At 34.1% G+C, this 10,463-nt stretch overlaps 2 pseudogenes; one reads left to right on the top strand and one right to left on the bottom strand.

Annotated features, from left to right (window-relative positions):
* Positions 1–174: 174 nt before the first annotated feature.
* On the top strand, positions 175–905 carry LOC107733144 (protein eva-1 homolog A pseudogene; annotated as a pseudogene).
* Positions 906–3,778: 2,873 nt separating this feature from the next.
* Positions 3,779–10,051, bottom strand: LOC107733117 (XK-related protein 5-like; annotated as a pseudogene).
* Positions 10,052–10,463: the final 412 nt, after the last annotated feature.

The raw sequence follows: 10,463 nt of genomic DNA, 5'->3' as shown, positions 1-10,463 counted from the left end.
TGTGTGTGTGTGTGTACACACACACACACACACACATTCTTCATTTAGAAATCAAAAACATTGCTATAGAAGAGGTGTACAAGTCATTACGAAACAAATGATTACAAAACAGACCTACTTTGTACTCCATCACACAATGTAACAGTGGCCCAATGCAAACTGTTACTGACCTGAACTGTTTCTGCAGATCACCCGGAACGGGCGGCACTGTATTTTGTGTGTGGCGTGTGTTTGGGACTGGTTCTCACTCTCATCGCGTTAGTGGTGCAGATCTCCTGTCGAACCGACTGCAAAACGCAACAAGCGCCCAAGAAAACAGGAAAGACTTTGGAGAGCACCAGTGACACGAGCGACAGCGATTCGGACTGGGACAATACCTCCGACCTGTCGGCACGCCGCCACCGGCGCTTCGAACGGACGCTCGGTAACGTGTTTACCTCCGCCGAAGAGCTGGAGCGCGCGCAGCGACTGGAGGAACGCGAGCGGATTATACGGGAGATCTGGATGAACGGACAGCCGGACATGCCGGGCACGCGCAGCCTGAACCGCTACTATTGAAGTCTCTGAAGCAATGAGACGGAAGTTTTGAGGAAATATTCAACTATACAATTTTGGGATACAGTAAGGGACTGAAATATGAGAAAAGCAAACACTTACGAAACGTTTCGGAACATCTCTTCTGGTGGCACTGGCACTACTGGTCAAGAATTTGTGTTTTTGAAGGTGCATTCGGTATATTTTTTGTTTATGTTGCCCCGATAGTCGTGTTATACTTATACAAACACCTATACTGACACCTGGTGGCGTGGATGAAAAAGCAATGTTTTTGGTTAGGGGGTAAATTTAGGTAAATTTGGACACTTTTTGCCATTGAGATGTCCTAGTTAAAAATATCCTAATTAACCTGAATTTACTGATGACACTTTAGAACTGCGATTTTACTCACGAGCGTGTAAGCAACTTTAACAAATCTACACTCTGTTTTGATCAATGTAAAATAAATCAATGCTAAAGTTACTGATTTGACTTAACAACTCTTGACTTCATGATTTAAAAAAATGTTTTTTTCAAGTGCTATTCATTTCTTTATGTGTAAAACATTTTTAGTTAAAAATATCCTAATTAACCTGAATTTACTGATGACACTTTAGAACTGCGATTTTACTCACGAGCGTGTAAGCAACTTTAACAAATCTACACTCTGTTTTGATCAATGTAAAATAAATCAATGCTAAAGTTACTGATTTGACTTAACAACTCTTGACTTCATGATTAAAAAAAATGTTTTTTTCAAGTGCTATTCATTTCTTTATGTGTAAAACATTTGAATGAGGTAAAATTACTGAGTGCACCTTTAATGAAAACTTGTTTTAATGAAGAATTCACCAGGAAATCTGAAACAGGTGGAGGAAAAATAATATGCTTGAATTGAAATACTGTATTTCTAATTAGAATGAATTTTGTCTGAAATTATGTTTGGTCACGTGGACAATGGACAATTCAGACACCTAATTTTATTGAGATCTTATTCTTTAGTTGGCTAATATCTTTTTATTTAAGCAAAATGTCTTTCTGTTACAAACATTTTTATTATACTAAAGCTTTGTCTTTGAGCTCAGGGTTTTCAAGACCTCTGTAAAGGATTTTTACTAATTTGTCAACCAACAAAACGAAATTATGGTCTGTGCCTTCATTTTAGAAAAAAAAAAATCACTGTAAAAATGAAAAGATACTTGAGGTGGAAAACCTATTCACACCTTTTCTAAAAGATCAGTTAGAGGGTTCTGCCAGTATGTCGATCAGAGTATCTTTTTTTAATTTTTACAGTGTATGCCTTCTTCAAGCAAGTAGTAATTATGCATGGAAGACAATCACCTCTGTTTGCACTAGATTTTTCACAGGATAGTATGACTTTTCTACAGGTACAATCCATCCATGCATGAGCAGTTCAGTCCAACTTTATGGTCCAGAAATGTCAGATATATCAAATATGTTTCTGTCCTTATTTCACTCTTTGGTGTTCAACAAATGCAGCATTTTAATAATGTAACAAAGAAGCTCAAATGCTTCCACTGTCTCATTCCACACTCATTCAGTGTAAGTGTTTCAGCAATATTTTCATATGCATTTATTAGAAAATGAATATGTGAGGAATTTGCATCTGGTTGTCTTTTAACATGGTTGTTTTGAATGTGTATGAAGTAATGTGCCAAAAAGTTTGTCTGTGGATAAAGTCACTACATCTTTCGATAACTGAATGTATTAGTGCCCTTTGCTGATGAAACAGAATCATAAACAATTCAAAGATTTTTATTCCCATTTTAGAACATGCAGACAATTAGATGGGCAGTATAGAGATAAAGAACAGGTACCTAAATAATATTTTATAATCTTAACTGTTTAGATTACTAGGACATGTATAAATTAGCATTGAATGGCAAAAGACCATGCTTTATATTAGTACAAATGAAAAAAGTGTTTGAAGATTTCTGAAAAGTGTAAATGCAGAATGTTTAGTAGTTTAAACATTTTTAAACTTATTTAATTATTTTGACAAATATAACAATTGTTATAAAATATTATGTTCCCCTTTTTATATATATATATTAGATAAAATAAAATACAGATCAAATTAGACAAAAAAATATATATATATAACCATAGAAATGTATCAAACGTTATGGTAAAACAGACAAAAAGGAAAAGTGTAAATGCAGAATGTTTAGTAGTTTAAACATTTTTAAACTTATTTAATTATTTTGACAAATATAACAATTGTTATAAAATATTATGTTCCCCTTTTTATATATATATATTAGATAAAATAAAATACAGATCAAATTAGACAAAAAAAAAATATATATATAACCATAGAAATGTATCAAACGTTATGGTAAAACAGACAAAAAGAGCAGCAAGTAAAATATGTCAATGTAACTTATAGTAAACACACATAGTAAATGTAAACCGATTTTAATTCACTGAGCTTATAATTAATGCTACCAAACTGCAGATACAGATAACAGCAGTTTATAGTGGTTATAATACGTATGTGCTAATAATAAACCAGTTTCTGCAGGTTTTATGAAGGCAAATGTAAGACTTTTTTTTAAGACCAAGTAAAGAAAATGTAATTGTTGTAATGAGTTGTATTAGCAACACTTCGAAATGTAAAAATTCAACTTCCAACTGATCTCCATTACTTTTTAATACATTTTCCCAAAAATTAAAATAAATTAAATTAACAGCCTTAAGGCTTGAATAGCTCTGCTCCCAACCACTAGAATAAGGAAATAACTTTTACTTCTGATCACGCTGCAAAAAAGTGATGTTCTTACTCAGTATTTTTGTCTTGTTTTCCAACGCAAATCTCTTGAGGATTCTTAAAATCAAAATACATTTTCTTCAGAAGCAAAATTACATAATATCCCATTCTTCATTTGATCAAAATGAAGTGACTTTATGATTAAAACAAGAACAAATATCTGCAAATGGGCTTAATTAAAAGGTAAACAAGTTTTCATACCCCACTGATAGATATATTTGTTCTTGCTTTAAGCATAAACAATTAATTTTGTTACATTTCATTTTACATTTGCTTCTCAAATAAATGCATCTTGATTGATTTAAGGATGTTTAGACAATTGTACTGGAAAACAAAAATACTGAGGAAGACATTCATTTTTTTGCAATTCATGCAACATTTATTTCCGTAACTTTATGAATTTAAGATTTCTGCTCTGACTTAAGACCTTTTTAAAGCCTTAAAGGGGGTAAATTAAAAATCTTTTAAGACCTGCAGAAACCTAGTAAAATGAAAATATTCACCAGCTTTATCCCAAATAAAACCTTGTATTAAAAATGTACCTGTCTTCTCGCCACTCCTAATCGAGGACTTGTACTCTGCATTGTTTTGAGGTCTGGTATTGGAGTTGAGGTATAACATGGGTTCCTGTTTAACAGCTGTTTGGCAGTCAGGTGCAGCGCAGCTCCATTCATAATGGGACTGATCACAGCCATATTCTCTTTATCTAACGTAGAATTGCTGACACTATAAGAGGAGTGGGGTTCTGCACTGAAGTAAACAGTGCTACTGCAGTCCGCAGGGCAGGTGTTATACACTGCACCCTTCTCTGGAGACTGCTGTCTCACTTCAGCAACAGCAAATCCCTCACGGTTTTCAACTGGACTACATTTAGATTGTTTATCTGCTTCCATGATTGGCTGGTTACAGTCCTTCCCTCTAGAGTCTGTGTCGGGTTCATCATCATTCTCCAGGATGACTGAAAGCCCTCTGTCTCCATACAGGCAGTTTATCTTGTATTTGTTTCCAGTTTTGAGAGCAAGGTGTATTAACACATGATGATGGTGCCAGTCGCCCTCTAGAGGCTGAACAGAAGAGCCTCTTGCATGCTTATCAGGAGCAAAACCAGTCACTGAGAAAGTGCCATGATAGTGTGTGGAGGATTCAAGTGTTGTGACCTTGCAGTCCACATTGGTTGTTCTGTCAATAGTTGTCAGGCTCATTTGGAGTCTCAGACTCTGGAGGATCTCTGTAGAGTTTGGATGAAAAATCGGTAGTAAAGAACAACAAAAATGACACCTAAAAAATACAGAACAGAGCAAACTATATTTGTAATGTTACATTACACTACACCAGCTTTTTATGATTGTTATTTTTTATTAGAAAAAAATGGGGTTCTAGGAATGCATGATATATACAGTAATGGCCAAAAGTTTTGACAGTGACATAAATTTTGTGTTTTGCAAAGTTTGCTGCTTCAGTATTTGTAGATTATTTTTCCACATGTTTCTATGGTATACTGAAAAACAATGATAAGTATATCATGTTCTTTCAGGTACAATATTCTTTGTGGCAATTTCCTTGCATGTGAGGCCATTTTGATGCAAAGCGATGATGGCTGCACGTGTTTCTTTGGAGGTAACCATTGCTAACAAGAACACAATGATTGGAAGCGCTTCTTCCCTCCTTTTATAGCAATCAGTCTGCTCTTACAATCTAATTAGTATGATAATGATTTTACCTGACTAGTACTCATTCACACTTTCAGATGTGCTGCTAATATGATTAGTCAATTAATGTCATTTTGTGAAAAAAAATGTTTTTTGTGAAAAGATCATTTTTTGGCCAATGAAGCTTTTAGCAATTATTTAAAATGCATCTGATCACTCTACACAATAATCTAGAAACAATGTGAATGAATACCACAACAGCTTAAGCAGCAAACTTCGCAAAACACAAAATTTATGTCACTGCCAAAACCTTTGGCCATGACTGTAGATACTAAATCGGTTATCAGGTGATATTAGAATTTTTTTTAAATTGATCAGTATCTGTATTGGATATTTAATTGTGCATGCTTATTTTCCATTTAGGTTACCTTGCTGTCATCTAACAGCAATGTTTAAAAACATTATTAATTTAATAATGTAAGAAATTAATTAATTTAATAACACTGTTAAATATAATCATTAGTAAATCTCAGAATGAATATCCATTTTTCATACTTTAAATTATAATATAGCGATTCCTAAATTCAGTTGTAGCATTGAAAACAACTTATTTTAGTTTTATTTTATTTATTTTATTTTTTTTTTATTTAGACAAATATAATTATATCAATATCAGGGATTTTTTATATCACTGCATTCCTAATCTTTACCGATAAGGAAGCTACATAAGACAGCCAGAGGAACACTCATGCTGTCCCACGAAGGCCTGTTGAGTGAGTCTGATGCCAGAAGCAGAAGGAACGTGTTCTCCAGCAACATTAACTACAACATACATAGAAGCTCTGGATCATGATATTTGAAATCGGTAAACAATAAAAAATAAATACGTTAACAAAGATGTGGGCTATTGTTCATGAGAGAAGATTAATTATTTCTAAAATGGTCACCACCAGCATAAAAGTTAAAAAACAATCTTGCAGCATTTCACACACTCTTGAGTACTTGTTAAGTATGCCCTGCCAGTTTTCTAAATATTTTGCACGTTACAATATTCTGAAGATTTGCCCATGCACTTTTATTACTGACAGTGTATTATACTATCTATAGTTAAAATTATTACAATTAAAAATATTAACAAAATTAAATTATTAACTATTGAATGTTAGAAATGAGAAATGTTCTCTTGACTGAAAAGTTGCCAAGCGAAGTACTAAAATCACTAAAGCTAAAAATTAAATAAAAATATGTCACCTTTAAATGAAGCATATATTTAAAATATATATATGATTTTAAAATTATTTTTAAATATTTAAAAAATAATAAAAATGACAAAAACAATAAAATTACTAAAACTTGAAAACGGAATATATACAAACAAAAGCTAATTAAAAATATTAATAAATACTATAATAGTATATAAATAATACTAAAATAACACTGCAGTGCAGAGAGACCAACCAAATAGAATCCAGTCATGCGGTATCGGGAGGGACCGTCTTTAACGTTAAGGAAGAGAAAAATGTGCATTGCCCCTAAGACGAAGTTGAAGAGCTGCCAGGAACCACGGTTAATGCAGATGTCTGTCTGCTGGGACACTTGCCAGAATGCCATAATGAGCCAGTGGAAACCTGAGCAGGGATTTAAAGAGACAACCACAAAGCAGCCATTTATTAACTAATCATCCCTTTCCAGGTAAGAGTTAGGCAATGACAAATTACATAAAAGCACTCAAGGCTGTCACGCAAACTAACTGTGAAAGCTTTTGTCTGCGCAGTATTTGTCTACACAATAACACATAGCTTGACTCACCCACGACTCCACAGGACCACCAGTGAAACGAACTGCAGAAGGACATGAGGCTGGCCACCCTGGCACCCAGCATGCCCCCTCTTCATATGAGCTGGCACAGCATTGCAGCAGGAGTCATGTGCAGGTGACCGGGACGGAGCAGAAAGCATGAGCGGCTGTACAGGACCAGAAACCAGGACACATTCAACACATAAGACCACTGTAAAAAGTTTAAAGAGATCCAGGGCATAAACGGTTTCCTGTGACTATGAAACTGATTCAAGGAAACTGTTTCTTCATCGGAACAGATTTGGAGAAATTTATCATTACATCACTTGCTCACCAATGGATCCTCTGCAGTGAATGGGTGTCGTCAGAATGAGAGTTCAAACAGCTGATGAATTAGCTGTAATTACTCCAAATCTGTTCCGATGAAGAAACAAACTCATCTACATCTTGAATGGCCTGAGGGTAAGCAAAGTTCAGCAAATTTTCATTTTTGGGTGAACTTTAAGTATTGTGCACAGATTAATTCACAATTACAATAGTACAGTATATCTTAAAGGGGTCATATGATGCTTTTTTAAAGATCATTATTTTGTGTATTTGGTGTAACAGAATATGTTGACATGCTTTAATGTTCAAAAAACACATTATTTTTCAAATACTGTACATTATTGTGGCAGAGTCTTAACTTTGATAAAGTATATCTCTTTGGTTTTGAGACTTTAGTCTTTGCAACTTCAGGGATCTTATCTATGCACAATCAGCTTGTAACACTCCAAAGAGAAAGGAAAACTTGAAATCGCATCATATGACCCCTTTAACAATTGTGTTACCATAATACCATTTACAAAAGCACAATTTTTTTTATTACTCAGTGACTCATTCAATCATAATCACTGACTAATTTAATACTACCACAGAAAACTGTTGACGTGACGCTAGTTCTGTTTGTGCCAATGGGAAGTTGTGTACCTGGTGACAGAAAGCCAGGGTGAAGGGTGAATAAACTCTAGGTCTGCAGTAGACTTTGAGGCAGGCTGAGCGTCAGGGCCTCGATCAGTAACAGAGCAGACACATCAGCCTGCTGCATTAGTAATGCACCAAACTTAACCTGCCCACCCTGAGACTTCATGCAGCACCACAACCTGCAAGCATAAAAAAACATATGAACATATCTCAGAAACCAGTAGCCTGTTGTATGATAAATAATATCATTGGGTGAAACCTGATATGAAGATGCACAGGTCTTATTTCAACCACAATGAGAAATTACACTACAGTTCAAAAGTTTGGGGGCCAGTAAGATTTTTTATTTATTTTTTATGTTTTTGAAAGAACGTTTTTATGTTTTTGATCAAAAATACAGCAAAATTGTGAAATATCATTACAATTTAAAATAACCATTTTGTATTTTAATATATTTTTTTTTAAATGTAATTTATTCCTGTGTTGGCAAAGCTGAATTTTCAGCATCATTACTCCAGTATTCAGTATCACATGATCCTTCAGAAATCATTCCAATATGCTGATTTGATGCTCAAGAAACATTTCTTATTATTATCAGTGTTGAAAACAGTTGTGCTGCTAAATATTTTTGTGGGAACTGGGATACATTTTTTCACAATTATTTGATAAATAGAAAGTTAAAAAACAACATTTATTTGGAACAGAAATCTATGTAACAATATAAATGTCTTTACTGTCACTTTTGACCCTTGCTGAAAAATAATCTATCAACTTTTGAATGATAGTGTACATTGTTATTATTTTTTATATTATATATTTTTAAAGAAAATAAACCTATTATAGGACCTTTAAGATGTTTTACATTATGACATTTTCATGATTTTGGAGTTAAATGGGATCTGAACATGTTCTCATGAATTCTCTCGATTATATATCACTGTCATTATATTGTACAGTAATTTAGTACAGTTTTCCACCTCATTCTTTATAACTGAATTAAAACAGTTCTAACTGATAGAACGTTTTTGACCTGTGATAGCCGCCCAGATGCAGACAGCACATAAGGAGAAGTGAGGGCTTGGATCTTTCTGCATCAGTGATGTACCACTTCAGACTAAGCAGCTGCACAGCCGTGACAGGCAGACACAGAGCCAGAGTCAGCCAGGCCAGCAGCTCCTTTCCCATCCAGAGGTAGTGCGTAAAGCACAGTACGACTGATGACAGAAACAACAAATAAGTCAAACAACAGAGTCCATTTTCAACAACAACACTGTTACTGAGATGAACTGAATCAACATTGACTCGAGCTGAATAACAACACTATTGTCTTCTGTAGAGCTGCTTATAGCTGAAATGGACGCATTTCATTATTGATGAACTATAGTTATTGAACTGAACTAAATCAGCACCGAATGACTTTTGTCTCATATTTGATGAAGTCTGCATCAATGATCAAATATGTTTGAAAGCATTTAATCTTTAATTATCTTAATTTGTCATTCCCATTTGTGTGACTGCACAGGAAAAAAAATATAAATTTTTAACAAAATAGATAAAAAAAGAATCGTCTTATTTTACATTTCTTTTTACTGAACGATTGGTAAACTATTATAACTTTAATAAGTCCTTCACAAACATGTATAATACGTATTTGAATGTACAAACTAATGATTTAATGATCTGTCAAGTATTTTATCATTTAATAATGTTATTTTTAACATTTGGGGTATGTCTCTAATGCTGGGCTGGGCACCTTCGGTCCTGTAGGGCCACTGTCCTGCAGAGTTTAGCTCCAACCCTAATCAAACACATCTGAACAAGCTAATCAACGTATTCAAGATCACTAGAAAGCTACAGGCAGGTGTGTTGGTTGGAGCTAAACTCTGCAGGACAGTGGCTCTAATGTAAAGCGTGTGTGTGACAGAACACGCCCCCTGCTCTCCATTCTTGAAAAAGGCGCTCAAATGCAGTAAAACCATAGCAGCAATAATGTGCAATAACAAAACTAAACTCATAATACAACATGTCCGAACAGGCAAAAACCACATCCACATGCCGACGCAGTTGCCTAAATATGTTCATTAAGCACAGATAGCGGTTTGGAAAGGAATGATTCATCGGAAAATAACTTACGTGCCGCTTTCTCCAATAAAACAATGACTCCTGAAAAAGAGTAGAGGCAGATGTGACTCCATATGATCGCACTTCCCTTTCGATTCTGCATCGTTGCACTACATCGTCTTTTTTCAAAGTTTGTGAATGTGATATTATTTCTGCTATTGAAGGACAGTGAGCTTTTGCGCTAACTGCGCTTTGTGTTGTTTCTCCGATCAGTTTTTGGAGGCTGCCGCTCATGTGACGTCACATACCGAGCAATGAAAGTATGAAACCCAAGCTTTTCTCTCTTTCAAAAGAAAAAAAAAAAAACCTTTTATAAAACTTGGACCGTTTTCACTTGTTCATTTAGGTTGTTTTTATATAATAATAATTATTTTTTATTACTTATTTATTATTTAAGGGAATTTTACGTATGTGATTTTCTTTTTACCTGTTTTCTTGATCTCTGTTTGCCTTTATTTGGTTTATTAATAACTGTATTCATTTTCCTTTATTTTATTTCATTATTTTATTTATTTTGACTATAAAATGTTAAACAAAGTTGAAAAAATATTCAGACAATAATGAAAAAACTCTTTCATAACAAATAATATAAATCTAAATAAAGTTTA

This window comes from Sinocyclocheilus rhinocerous, unplaced genomic scaffold (genome assembly GCF_001515625.1).
Source record: "Sinocyclocheilus rhinocerous isolate Xijiao unplaced genomic scaffold, SAMN03320098_v1.1 scaffold8, whole genome shotgun sequence".
NCBI classification, from domain to species: domain Eukaryota; kingdom Metazoa; phylum Chordata; class Actinopteri; order Cypriniformes; family Cyprinidae; genus Sinocyclocheilus; species Sinocyclocheilus rhinocerous.
This window is presented reverse-complemented; position numbering and strand designations above follow the sequence as displayed.